Genomic DNA, 15456 nt, shown 5'->3' on the forward strand with positions numbered 1-15456 from the left:
TCACTTTGGCCATCTGGGCTTCAGAAAGTGTCGCACACAATTCCAAACATGGTATGGATAGACCTTTTCTGGGTGCCACCCTGGACTGAGTGAGGACAAAGGTCACATGGACTTCCCAAAGATCATTGGTGGTGCGAAGATATGCCACCGAACCATACACTCTCTCTGAAGCATCAGAGAAGACATGAAGCTCTCAATGGAAGGGGTTGCAGTACTGGCAGGAGCATAAGGTTGAGGAAACTGCAAATTGAGGATGTCTGGGAGTTCAGTAGCCCAGGTAGGCCATTTCTCTCACAGGTGTAGAGGTTAAATTGAGACATCCCAGCTAAGGCTGTGATTCCAGATATCCTGAAAAAGAGTCTTAGCCCTGGTAATGTATGGTATGATAAAGCCCAGAGGGTCATATTGGCTTGCCAAAGCTTTGTACAGGTTCCTCATGGTAGACTGAAGATTCTCCAAAGAGCGGTGCTTATACCCCAGGGTGTCATTGAGGCAATTCCATAGTAGGCGAAGTGTAGGTTCTTGCAGATAAGTACTCACTGCTAGCTGATCTAGCATCAGATGGAAGGTGCTTGATAACTGATGGTTTGTTACATTCCCATTGCCTTAATTCAAAGCCTCCTTCTGCAAGGAACTGACACAGTCCATCAGTCATAGCTTTGGCCTCATTTTGGTCTGGCATGCTGTGAAGGCAGTTGTCGACATAGAAAGTGTTCTCCACAATGTCTGCTAAGCTGGCCATGGTGTCTTTATGTGCCTGAACATGGAACTGGAGGGCGTAAATGGTGCAGAAATGGCTCCAAGTTGTTCCAAATGGAAGCATCTGCCACTCATAGATATCTGGGTCAGCTTCCCTATATATGTCCCTCCATATGAAGAGCAGTGACTTATCACCAGGCAATAGGGGTACCTTGTGAATCATACCTTTGATGTCACCACTCACTGCGACGATGTGCTGCCAGAACCTCAAAAGGGCACCTAGCAATGATGGTCTTAGTGTAGGCCCAGGCAGTAGTTGGTTATTCAGGCATTGTCCCTGATGTTGGAAGGAACAGTTGAAGACTATTCTGTCTTTGCCATTATGATGCACTATATGATGCGGAATGTACCAGAACTCTGTTGTCTTGCCTGCTTCCTCTGGAGATATCTTGGCTATGTAGCCAGCTGATTCAAGCTTGTGAATTTCAGAGCACTAGGTTTTAGCCCGCTTAGTATCCTTTGCTAGCTTTTGCTCAATGTTTCTGAGGCTGGGAAGCACTGCCTCTTTGTCTGCATGAAGTGAGGTGACCATCCACATTTACCCTGACAGTGGCGGTTTGTAGTAAGCTATAAGCTTGTTGGTCTTGCCTTGACCTTATAATCACCTTTTCATTGAATGGAAAAGTGTTGATTTGCCATAAGTGCTCCACATGCTGATACAGCTCATCACGTGGTGGAGATGTCATTATATGCAGACACTGTTGCTGGCCCAGAGGAGGTTGAATTGGACTCATTGGTCCTTGAAGGGTCCAGCCAAGCCTTGTACATATGATGATGAGCCCTCCCAAAGGTCCCTTACACATAGACTGAGTTGGTATCAGGAGGTGTGTCATATCTGACCCTATGAGATGTAGTGGTTTTACTCTGTCTACTGGAAGCAGTGGTAGATCTTTCAGGTGATGATATGCTTTCTGAAGTGCTGCCACCGGATAATTGTGCTCAACTAGGCATAGACCAGAAACAGTGAATGCATTATGGATGACGTACCTCTCTGTGGGTCTGGAAATAGGAGACACCTCCAAGGTTACTGCCAACCCTTCAAGTTTTGTATGACATTGATGTATTGTCTGTAGAGGGAGTAATTCCGGGACTCTATTTAGCATGAGCTGTTGAATAACTGGAGGAATAATGATACTTCTCTCTGAGCCATCATCTAGAACAGCATGAGCTTCCATAGTATGGCCACCACTATGAAGGAGAACTTTAACAACCTTCAGCATGCCTCTCCATGAGTGGTTAGGTCTGTCAAGGTAGACTTGTGTGGGCAGCAGACTGAACATAGGTACAGCTCTGGAAGTGTATTGGATGGAGTCATGTAGGACAGTAAGGTGCAGCTCCTTGCAGATTTTGCATGGTCGCTTAAGGTTACAGGTGTCTACTGCATGATTTCTACCACATTTCCAACAAAGCTTACCTTCTTTGATCCAACTGACAATATGGCTGGTGGTCAACTTCTTAAATTTATCACAGGTATTGAGATAATGATCTCTATTGTCACAAAGAGAACAATAAGGTTTAGGCTTGGAGATGGGTTTAACATGTGCAGGTTCAGAGGGCTTGGCAGCTTTTTCAGATGTCAGGAGCACTGGGGTTGACTGCTCTTTGAAATGTGTATTTTCTCTCCCTTTCCTGTATGACTTTGTAGTATCAGATTGAAACATGTCTGCTCTTCGGCTGGAGATGTGCTTTCCTTGTGACATAATTTGCAACAAAGCTGCCAGACCAGGGAATGTATAGGTTCGATCTGACCGAGTTTGGAGAATGCTGTGGCTTATACAGTGCTCAGCAAAGCTATCTCTGTAAGCAAGGAGCATCTTACCCAGAAGGCGGTCTATGTATTTGCTTTGGAGTTTTTATAGTTTTTATTTGTTTTTGCATTTATTAGTTTTAGTTTAGTGGGCCGGTTGTTCTGCTATCATCTGCTTCATGTTTCCAACATCACTTGGATCGGATGTGTTACATCTCTGCTTCCCCGATCTGTCTGCTGTTTTTCAGACGTCTGCTGCTGTTTCGGAATCGGGCTTACTTTTATGGTTTGGTTGGCTTTTACTTCGAGCTTGACCAGAATGGAGGTGTCCTAAATCCGCAAAACAGCTCTATTCTGATGTTATTATAGACAGAAAACTTGATGTTTTCTGTATTGCGAAACATGGCACAAAGACAATGACTATTTTAATCTTAATATGTGTGCCCCATCTGGATACACATTTATTGACATGCCACGATCCATTGGTAAAGGTGGTGGACTCACTGTTATTTATAGATCTGATGTGTCAATCACTGTAATTACGGCTCCTTCTGTTTCATCATTTGAATGTTTGGTTTTTAAAATTAATGGTGTATTTTGCCTGTCCTTGTACTGCTCATTTACCATCCTCCTAAGCCCGATCCACTCTTCTTTTCTGAATTTACTGAGCTGTTGACACTTCTCAGTCCAATCTATCCAGTGATGGTTTTAATTGGAGATATTTACATTCATGTTGACAATCCAAATTGTGTTAATACTGACAATTTTTTGGAGATTATTGATGGTTTTAATTTTACTCAGCATGTCAACTTTCCTACTCATAGGTTAGGACATATATTAGATTTGGTCTGTTCAGCTGGTGTTAATATTTATTCGTTGGACAGTACTGAGATAAGTGACCATAAGCTCATTAATTTCTAGATCAATGTTCCACCTTCAAGGTCTTTGATAGAATGTGTTATCACATTTAGAAACATCAAGCACATGAATTATGGCCTCTTCTCTAATTCTGTCAATGCGCTCCCAATTATTAATTCCATTATAACTCTGCACTGTCCGCGGTGTTGGATGAGTTTGCACCTCTGAGAGAGTGTGTTGTCACCTTCAGGAAACCATGTCCCTGGTATACAACTGAGTTACATTCACTGAAGGCCAGAGGAAGGCAACTTGAAAGGGCAGTATAAAAAGTCTGGTTTAACAGTTCACAGGCTTATGTTTGCTCAACATCAAACAGCTTACCATAATTCTCTCAATGTTGCACGTAAGGATCACTACTCTAAAATCATCAGTGATGTGGCAGCTAACCCAAATATTTTGCTTAAGACAGTTAACAAACTTCTTAAACCAGCAAATTCATTATCACACTACTGCTCAGTGTAATATGTTTCTTAATTATTTAATTGAAAAGATTGAGAATATATACAACTCCATAATTCCTGCCTCTCTGTCTGAGTTGGCTCAGATTCAACCTATAAATCCTCCTCTACTCTTTCTAGTTTTGCAACGGTTGAAACTGACTTCATTGTAAGAACAGTTAAGTCTATCAATTCAACTAATTGTATCCTTGAGCCCTGTCCTTCTTCTGTTCTCAAGGGATGTCTCCCATCTATTAGTCCCCATATCACTTTAATTGTGAACTCCTCATTACATTCTGGGTCTGTTCCCCCTGCACTAAAATGGCAGCAATAACACCAATCCCTAAAAAGCCTGGATGTGATGCCTCTGATCTATCAGTTTATAGGCCTATATCTAATCTCCTTTTTTGGAAAAGGTTCTGGAGTGTGTTGTTGCAGCCCAGTTACACAATTACCTGTCTCAAAATAATTTATTAGAACCTTTTCAATCAGGCTTCAGAACTGGGCATGGCACTGAGACAGCCTTAGTGACCTCCTTATTGCAGCTGTTACAGGTGCATGCAGTATTTTGGGCTTGCTAGACCACAGTGCTGCATTTGACACTATATGTCATTCCATCCTACTGGATAGGCTGCATAGTTGGCTTGGTCTCTCTGGGATGGTGTTGGACTGGTTCAGATCCTATTTAACAGATCGCTCTCAGTTTGTTATTCTGGGTAATAACAAATCAGAGACTGAACCAGTACATCAGGGTGTTCCCCAGGGGTCAGTGTTGTGCCCCACTCTGTTCCCTTGGGCAGATTATTGGGAAATATGGCCTTGGGTATCATTGCTATGCTGATGATACTCAAATTTACGTTTGCACTATACCTGATATCACCTGTATTTTAACTGCAATGACTGAGTGTTTGCAAGAAATAAGAACTTGGAACTTGGTACACCGGCTGCTACTCGTAAAGTTGATAACAGCCTGATGCTTCCCACTTCTCAAGTGCGGAACCTGGGTGTTACCTTTGACGCTCAGCTGACACTTGATGCACATATTAAAAACATTTCTAAAATGGCCTTTTACCACCTTAGAAATATTGCCCGACTTAGGCCCTTCCTCTCTCTGGCTGATGCAGAAAGGCTTATCCATGCCTTTATTACCTCTAGGCTGGATTATTGTAATGCCCTCTTTTCAGGTCTACCAGCAATATCCATAAATAGGCTTCAGTATATTCAGAACTCTGCTGCTCGTGTTCTTACTTACACTTCTCCACGTCAACACATTACCCCTGTGCTCTTGCAGTTGCACTGGCTTCCCATCAATGCACGTATTGATTTTAAATCTCTCATTTTAACGTATAACATATAACAGTTCATGGGATAGCACAAGTGTATCTTTGCAACCTTGTTGCACTTTATACTCCCTCTGATCCTCTCCATTCTGCTAACTCACTTGCTCTTCAGGAGCCCTCCTGCAAACGTAAATCTATGGTGGAAAGAACTTTCTCCTTCAGAGCCCCTAAGCTATGGAATGCTCTTCCTTTTTCCATTACAAATGCCCCAACCCTGGATTGTTTTAAGAAGTTGCTTAAGACTTACTTGTTTAAGGGAGTCTTTTATTAACTCGATTGTTTTGTTGTTGTTTTGTTTTTATGTTTATATTTTAATCTTGTAGTGCTTTGAATGTAAGAAAAGCACATTATAAATAAAATGTATTATTATTATTATTATTATTATTATTATTATTATTATTATTATTATTATTATTATTAAGTGAGAATCACACATAAGTTCATACCCATTCTTTCCCTCCAGAGTTCTCAGCATGCCAACGAGGGATTGAACAGACAGGGCAGAAGAGTCAAAAGCATTGAAATCACCCATTTTGATTGATGGAGTACTCATAATGGCACCCAGCTCTGATTGGGCGAGCTGTCTGGGCTGGCCTTACTTCTCCTGAAGAACCTGCATTGCAGTGGTGTATGGTTGTGGGTGAGCACTGGGAAGCTTCAGATGACTCGATAACACCTGATATTTGTATTGTTCGCTGAGATGAGTATGATGGTTTAAGAGATTGTCCAAGGCCAATTTCAGTAGAGCAAAACAACTCTCATTGCCACTCTGAAACACTGGTAGCATTGGGCAAGGGAGTAAACAGGGTGGGGAACAAGTAAGATTGGGTATGGTTGAGTGTTGTAAGGTGTGTTAGATGACACCGTTGGCCTGTGATGAGGGGTAGGAAAGGACCAGGTCTGACTGATTGGTGGTGCTGCCTGGCCAGATACCGAAGTATTCACCTTTGGGGATGATGTAAGAGTAGCTACTAAAGGTACAGTCTGTGACTTCAGAACATTGTCTGTATGTGGTTTCGTAAGTTGGGATGCTGCTAGGGGCACAGAGGTGAATTGAGGTAGTGGCTGTGGGGCTAAGCAAGGCTGCAGCGGTACATATGACTCGTCACTCACTGAATATGCTGCATGGGACATCACTTGGGTTTGAGTGACTACACTCGTGGACAAGGGTGCTGTTAAAACTAACACTGCTGCAGGTACAGCCTGCTGAACAGTCAGGGCAGGCACTGGTGATGTCAACTGGGAAGGTTTAGGTGCTATCTGAACTGTGCTCTGTGCTACTGGAGCAGTCTTTGTGGTTAGCATCCTTGAGGCTGACGGACATGGAGACTGCGGAGGTGAGTGAGCTGGACTGGCTTGAAAGAGCTGAGATGGTGGCCGGGTGCTGTCTGGTGATACTTGAGGCTCTGGATTAGTCACACTTGTGTCTACGCTGAGCAGGGAATTCAAAAGCTTAGCCATTTCAAGGTCAGTCTCTGTTCTTTTTAGCTTGCACCTTCTTTCTAATTGTTTAGATAAGGTCTCCTTTGCCATAAGAGCCTCCTCCTGAGTATGTTGTGCCTCTCTAGCCTGAGATTATAATCACTGTTATTCTATTTCAGCTAGTGAGCCCTCCTCTATTTATTGACGGAGGTCATCAAACTGCCGCTGTTTAATTTTCTCCTTCAAGAAAGCAGCCTGGACGCTTAAGAGTGCAGATGAGAGAGGAGCATCAGGGAAGGTGGAATGCCTACTGGATTTGGAACAATAGTTGGCTCCATTATGGGACGTTTTCCTCGAACTGGCCTTATGTTGGCTATGACAACGAGAAGGAGCAATTGGAGGAGGGTCTACTGGGAGTTGGTAGCCAATCTCATAGTCACCCAGGTGAAAAGGCAATTTATTCTGTCTACGGGGCCTGTCCCTGGCCTCTGAGGCATCACCAGCTGTAGTGTCCATATGGTTTGCTGTTGCTCTGATCCGGCTCGAAGGACCAACTTAATGTGGGGAACAGTCCCTACAATTTCTAAATATCACTGATTTTCAGAGCGGACAAATATGGACAATGATTCCGGTTAGAGAATCAGGCACTCAAGGAGTATTTCTTCTTGAACATCTGTTTAATTACAATCAGTGGCAGTCAAAAACTTCCATCCATAGTCTTTCACCATGTACATCCATTATACAGTGCTCACAGCCAATATTAATGCTCCATATTGAAGGTGGTAGTAATATCTGTAGTTATAATAATGACTCATTGCAAAATGCACTGCAGACCAATGTGCTCACACTAATGCAGCTAGCGCGATTAGCGCATTCCCGAGATCGCTCCGTGATCATTTAACATATGTAACACATCATCAGAAACATCAAATATCCATAATGACATGTACAAGGTATTAACTGAATAACAAGATACAAATTACTCATTTAATTTGCATAGAAACACAACATATAGTGAATGTCCGGAGCACAGTCAGAACAGCCTCTCATATCCGTTATGCAGCAGTCAAACGGACCATCGGAAACAATATCTACATCAATGTACATCAGTTCTGGGCGGACTTTCTGACAACTTTCTTTCTTCAGCAGAACACAAACGAAGATTTTTAGAAACCTATCTCAGCGCTGCAGGCCCATACAATGCAAGTGAATGGTTATTAGACCTTTGTAGCTCCAAAAATCACATAAAGGAAACATGAAAGTAATCCATATAAGCGATATAATAGGTCTGAGTGGGAAACAGAACAATATTTAAGTCCTTTTTTACTCTAAATCTCCAGTTTAACTTTTGTTTTCAGATGTGAAAGTGAAACTAAACAGGCACCACATGTGACTTTCAGATGTTAAAGTGAAAGTAGAGATTTAAAGTAAAAAAAGGATTTAGATTTTGATCTGTTTCTTACCCACACCTATTATATTGTCTCTGAAGATATGGATTTAACCACTGGAGTCTAATTGATTATTCCTATATTTCCTTTTTGTGACTTTTGGAGCTACCAAGGTCTGATCACCATTCACTTGCATTGTGAGAGCTACAGAGCTGAGATATTCTTCTAAAAATCTTTGTTTGGGTTCTGCTGAAGAAAGAAAGTCATACACATCTGGGATGGCATGAGGGTGATTAAATAATGAGAGAATGATGAGAGAAATGTTAAGCATTTATAAAATTATAAACTTTACATTTCTGGTTTTAAACCCTCCAAAAATTGGCCACATTCACTTCCATTGTAAGTGCCTCACTGTAACCTCGTTTTTGCTTTTTTTAAAGAAAATGAGGGGTGAGTCGAAATTAATTTTTGTGGTTACATGATCAACATTATGCCACAAATGCTGTTGATTGAGTTTACCTTGTATTGAACCTGGAATATTCCTTGAACTAACAATAAGCATTCATTTTACAGCATTTATTAATATTGGTTAATGTTAATTTTAACTTATACTAATAAAAATAAAAAATAAAAATAATAATAATTAAAAGTTGTGTATATTAACATTAGTTCATGTTTTTATAAACTAACTTGAATTAACAGTGAACATATTGATAGTTAATAAATGAAGAGTAACCAAGATGATTAAACACTGAAATAGTATATTGTTTTTTGTTAGTTAATAATACTTAATGTATTAACTAATGTTTACAAATAGAACCTTATTGTAAAGTGTTACCAGTGATTAGTTAATGAATCAAAATCCCCACCACTATAGGGGGCCTGGGTAGCTCAGCGAGTAAAGATGCTGACTACCACCCCTGGAGTTCATGAGTTAGAATCCAGGGCGTGCTGAATGACTCCAGCCAGGTCTCCTAAGCAACCAAATTGGCCTGGTTGCTAGGGAGGGTAGAGTCCTTGTGGGCGCTATAATGTGGTTCGCTCGCGGTGGGGCGCGTGGTGAGTTGTGCGTGGATGCCTCGGTGGATGTCGTGAAGCCTCCACACGCGCTATGTCTCCACAGTAACGCGCTCAACAAGCCACGTGATAATATGCGTGGACTGGCGGTCTCAGACGCGGAGGCAACTGAAATTCATCCTCTGCCACCCGGATTGAGATAAGTCACTATGCCACCACGAGGACATAGAGCACATTAGTAATTGGGCATTCCAAATTAGGGAGAAAAGAAAAAAAAGAAAACAATCCCCACCACTATTTGGAAAGCCACGAACAAGGAGAAGCAGAGTGACATTTTGTTCTATATGACTTATTACAATTTATATTGACTTTTTTAGAGAAGATTTTTGAGAGAGAGAGAGAGAGAGAGAGAGAGAGAGAGAGAGAGAGAGAGAGAGCGCACTTGTTTTAAGGTCAACACTTTAAACCACTTTAAATACTGATGCAAAATTTTTTTTCATTTTATTTCTTTTCCAATCATGGTCATTCATTAAAATGCAGAAAACTAATCACTGGACCTAATTTTAAGCTTGCAGCCTTGTGGTACCATACTGTCACTAATAGCCATTTAATATTCTGAAAAATGAATGTCACACTTTAATGTTTTCTTTTATTTTGGCTCAGACACAGTTCTGGCAGCAATGGAGTGTTATTTTCACAGCCTCCGGTGTCAACTCTCAGACTCAGACTGTGCAAATGAATGCAGTGTCACTTCGCAGACTTTGCACTCACGTTAGCAGGCAGGCCTAAAGGAATATTACGAAATAAAACATCCATGCCTCTCCAAATCCAAAGTCCAAAGTAATAATCTATTACATGTTAATTGGGAATAATTACACAAATGCTCAAAGAAGGACTCTATGTGTGAATTCCTCTTTCTGCTGCATGAGCTGATTTAATTATGTTCAGCACCTTGGCCAGCGACCACTGTGCAGCACTATGCATCTCTAATCGGCTCAAGGAACCTACTGAAATAACAGTGCTTGCAAGAAAAATCCCATTGACTCACATTTGATAGAACCATTACATCAGCATTTCAGCGATGTAATATTTGCATAGTGAATAGTGAGTGAATTGGTCTTTATCAAACATATAGGTTACATGGTTTAACGGGCAGTGAACTTTGATTGGGGTTCAGCTCACAGTGCCTCTGAACAGTATACAGTTCTGCACATACATTTCCATAGCACTTGCAAAATCTGCCAGATGTTTAACTTTTTGAAAAAGTTAAATGTCATACATTTATACAATTTATTAATTCCAAAGCAATGTTTTGATTTCATTTGTATGTTACCTTTTCTGTTTTTGTTGTTTTATTAACCATTTTGTGCCTCATAATTGTTTTACTTTTCACAGTTTTACAAAAGGCTGTTTAAGGAAGCTGTGCATTTAAAGAAAGTCATAGATTTTGTTTTGGTGGTTGTGATGGTGGTGACACATTCCCCTGTATCCCCCTATATTCACAAGAAACCTACACCACACATTTAGAGGCAAGTTCCATTGCAACAAATTCCCCAATAGTGTAACAATATGTCCTAATTGCGCATGTTTTTAGAAAAGATCAGTCTCCCCTGTACACAGCTTACAACTTTTCAAACATCATTTTAGAATCTAGTTCTAGATCAAGTTTGATGATGTCGCGCCACTTGAAATGTAAATGCTTATGTTTTTTGGTCTTTTACATAGTTAAAAGTAACCATGAACTGACACACTCAGTCAACAGACTATCAATGATCCCTCATATTGTACAGTAGATCCTTAACAAATGTCCAGTTTTTCCAACATTATGGCATCAAACATTGATAAATCTTGCAATCCTGAACAATATAGGTTATGATTATACCCAGAGACTATTTAGCCCGAAAAAGAGCACTGGTATTAAAATGAATTGGAGGAATAGGAACGGCCACTATAGGTGCAGAAAAAGAAGTCCGGCCTTACATATAAAAGAGTCGATCACCTTTTGGATACAGACATCACATTTAAGTCAACTCGAGAAAGCACATGGGTATTAGCTGGACCAGCCAGGAAAATAGCATTTATTTGCATGATCTGAGCTAAAGAATCACTCTTTATGATAGCATTGTTGTCAGCTTTTACTACTGATTTGAAATATGTTCTTAAATCGTAATCTTGACCAACCATTTTGTAGATTTTGGTCATTTAAGTAGATAGGAGCTGCTTACTTTTATGCCACTTGTCTCCATATTAAATAGCTGATTTGCCTTGAAAGCCACCCCCCGACTCGACAACTTTTCTCCAGTGGCGATTTTTGTCCGCCCCATGAAAGGGACTTTGTTATACCCCATCTCCAAAAACTTTATTAAGCATGCTTCCAATTTGAATCTCGGGTGCAAGTTTCTACAACATCGATAAAGAATGCTGCAAGCTGGTCAGACTCAATGCAACTGCATAACTAACAGCATTTATGCATCATTCATACTGTACAGATTCTATTAAGACACCTGAGATACAGCCCTCCACTACTTTGGCCTATAATTGTTGATGATAATAAAATACATGTGTAAGTGGTGATTTAGGATAAGTGGAATACACGTGGTGGAGGGTAATTGTAGGACACTGAAGTACATGATCATTTAGAAACATCTTGTGTGACATCATACTGTATGATGGAAACAGGAAGAGGACAACAAGCCTATAACTACGGGAGATGCCAGGTTTACTATGGTTAAGTAATGACTCCTGTCTGATGCAGCAAAAATATGAAGAGCCTTCAAGTTCAGTGCACAAATGGCTCCACCACACCTCCTTGACACTGGCGATACCTCCATAATGCATATTTCATCAATCGGCAAAATCTAGAGCATGTATATCTCACCGAGTTATTTTTAGATCACAATCAGGCTACTGGTTAGGTACTGGTATGCTCAAAGCTATTTCATGATTCATAAACCTGGTTATATTTTCATATTGCGCTCACACGCTTGTTTCATGCAATCATAAATTACACACTCTTTGACAGGCAGTGGGGGACATTGATATTTACTCAAGCAATCACATGGCCTTGTGATACACAGCACACAAACACATCACAACACGTCTCATCACACAGTCTATCCTAGCATTCGCAGGACAGAACGAAACAGAAATCAAATTTCCACTGAGGCTTGTGTCACATTACAGCTAAAGGTCACCTCTGAATTTAGTGTGCGGTCACAGCCTCCTTGTCCCATGTGTAGTCTGAATCAGAGGACACAAAAAAGTGACAGTTGTTGAACAATCCCGGACGTGTGCCCTTACACAGCTGTCTTCCCCTCTCTTGCAAGGGCCTGAATGTTTCTTCACATCATAATAGCTATAATGCTTATAAAAGCTCAGGTAACCTACGAATATGCTTCATGTTCTGACATCTAAATTAACTGGTGCTACTGAAGTGAAAGAAAAAAAAAATATTTAAGGCAGAATCAACCTTACTACTTTAGATTACACCAACAATCTCATCCTCATGCTGTTAAATACTTGTATGACTTTATTTCTTCAGTAAAACACAAAGTGCAGAATATTAGGGACTGGCAGCCTCAGTTGCCATTAACTTTCACTGCATTTTTCCATTAAATGAAAGTGAATTGTGACAAACTGAGACTTTTGCACTCCATGAAACAAAGTCATACAGGTTTGAAACAACATGGGGGTGAATAAATTGTGACGTAATTTTCATTTTTGGGTGAACTGTTCCTTTAAGGTAAAAACAGCACATTTTCATCTTTTACAGTGTAGATCATATATATTCAAATATAAATATAGGCCTCTAAGAAAACGTATAAATCGAAGTTGCATGACATCCCAAACTGTTTGAATGTCCTTTATCTGTATGATCAGTTATGCATAAGGCTATGCAATGTAATAGCCTAACATTTAGCCTAACATTTATTAGCTAATAGCTAATAAACCTATTATAAAGAATATACTAAATTATGTAGTAAACGAGTAATTGCTTTCATAAATGTTGGCGCCTTTTACAGCTGAGTATAAAGACAAACCCACACAGAGAGCCCGGTTTGCAAGGGTGATTCACTGTCAGTTTAACCGACTTTTAGAAGCGCATTCTTGCTTGGAACCAGCCTGCAAATTAAACGGGGTTTTATGTCAGTAACCTATCAGCATATTGACAGTTTTTATGGCGCGGCACTGATTGGAATAGTTCACGGGAAAACTGTTTCTGGTTTCTGTGATGCTGAGTACAAGGAAAAGATGGCCATGGGGAATAAACACCGAGGTCGTTAGTTCATGTACAAATGCAGGGATGCAAGAAAAATGAATAAACGGGCCAATATTTCATTGAGTTTTCTAGAAATTGCCTAATGAACTTGTCAAGCTTAACCTCATTTCACCACTATAGCCTGTGCTAACTGTAGCCTAGGACTTCTAATTATTAATTTTTATTTATTTATTTTTTCAAAATTCCGTAAACAAAGCAAGTGGATGAAAAACATTATAAGTATGAATATTTCAATGTCCATGAATTATTAATATAATTCCTACACAATTTTACAAGCGGGCCAGGACGAGCTCGCTTTGAATTAAATAATCACTTTCAAATGAGTGTATTATTTTTATTTATTTTTCCCCTGGGGGGCTAAATGCTTTTAGCTAAAAAGGATTTAACTGAAAGAAAAAAAAAAAAAAAAAAAAGGCAATTGTAGGCATGGAAGCAAAGTAGTCAAAGGGTAATATGTTTGATATGTAGGGTGACCAGACCTCTGGTTTACCCGGGACGGTCCCGGTTTGAAGAGGTGTGTCCAAATGTAATTATGTCCCGGTTTCAGCTGGTTGGGTCACTGATTTTTTTTCTTCTTAAATTAAATATCCTCATTGTCCTTCTAGCTGTTGTCTCCGGTATCGTTTGCAGAGAAGAGAAGCCATTTCGTTGCGTCGCACGTTGATTTGAGGATGCTTTCATTCTAGTCTTTCAATAAATCAGCTGAAATGTGTCTGGTTACCATGACAATGACGTCATGCGCTTGGCGCTCGCGCTATTTGTCGTCCTGTCAGTCAGCGCAAGTTAGAAATGGGCAAATAAAAATGCGTTTTCAACATCGAGCTGAAAGAAGCCGATCCATTTCTTCCGGCGACACGTGAAAATGTAAGCGATGTGTTTTGCTGTCAATGTTTATTTCCCCACAAGCACGGAGGGAAATGTCACATTCAGACAGCTACACTGCACTTTTTACATAGCACAAGCACTTAAATGTTGAGATGTGGGGATTGTATTTTGAATTTAGGTTCCAGTGTTGTGAATTGCTTGTTAAAATGTGTACCTGACATGACAATTCTACTTATAATTACACATGCAAGTTGACATAATATGGTTAGAATAGGCTACATGGAATTTGTACATTAAAAAAGCTAAAATGTGGTTAAATTGTGAAAAACAAAATATAAAATAAAATATACATTTTCACAAACTATATATACAGTTAAGTGCAGACGTTTGCATATCCTTTTTGTTTTATACTTTTCACAGCCCTTTTAGAATGTATACAAATATAAGAGATAAAAGATCATATTTGTTTATGTAGTACTGCCCTTCAAAAGCTACATAACACAAAATGTACTCTTATTTACACAAATCATCCTGTTCAGAAGTTTGCATCTCTGTGGTACTTGTGTTGCCTTCTTGAGGATCAGTGAATGTTTGCATCTTTTGTAATAGTTGTGTATGTGTCAGTCAATTTCCCTATGTATCAAAAGCTGGATGTCAATATCATAAAGCCACACAATGTTAAGAACCAAGGGAATGTAAACTTTTGAACGGGATCATTTGTGTGAATGCGCGCGTGCGCGCACACACACACACACGTTGGTGCAGCTATCATTATGAGGACTCTCCATAGACATAATGATTTTTATACTGTACGAACTATAGATTCTATCCCCTAACCCTCACAAAACACTTTCTGCATTTTACATTTTCAAAAAAACATCTAGTATGTTTTTTTTTTTAAGTAATTTAAATTATGGGGACACTAGAATTGTCCTCATAAACCACATTTATAGCATAATACCCTTGTAATTACCAGTTTGTAACCTAAAAAAAGTCCTCGTAAACCACTTAAACCTGCCCACACAGACAGACAGACAGACAGACACACACACACACACACACACACACACACACACAAATGCCCCGGTTTAAGGCTTTAAAAATCTGGTCACCTTGTTGATATGAGACCGCCTATGTTTACCGTTTCAAACACTCTAGCTATCATTAGGCTATATTAGCCTACACTTTTTTTTCAGGCTAGTCGAGTGACTTTTCGTTTCAAGTTAGTCATTAATCTGCGTGTGGATGGAGACAGACAAGTCAATGCTAGTATATAGCTCAAAACCGATTTGGTTTGAAGTTTGTCTTTCATTTTAAGTGTTTG

General features: G+C 39.9%; 1 protein-coding gene across 1 annotated transcript in view; it reads left to right on the top strand.

Annotated features, from left to right (window-relative positions):
- The window catches only part of LOC127421662 (uncharacterized), a 726036-nt gene that overhangs the window by 597695 nt on the left and 112885 nt on the right, over window positions 1-15456 (top strand). The window lies entirely within an intron of this gene.

The sequence above is a fragment of the Myxocyprinus asiaticus genome, chromosome 30 (genome assembly GCF_019703515.2).
Source record: "Myxocyprinus asiaticus isolate MX2 ecotype Aquarium Trade chromosome 30, UBuf_Myxa_2, whole genome shotgun sequence".
NCBI classification, from domain to species: domain Eukaryota; kingdom Metazoa; phylum Chordata; class Actinopteri; order Cypriniformes; family Catostomidae; genus Myxocyprinus; species Myxocyprinus asiaticus.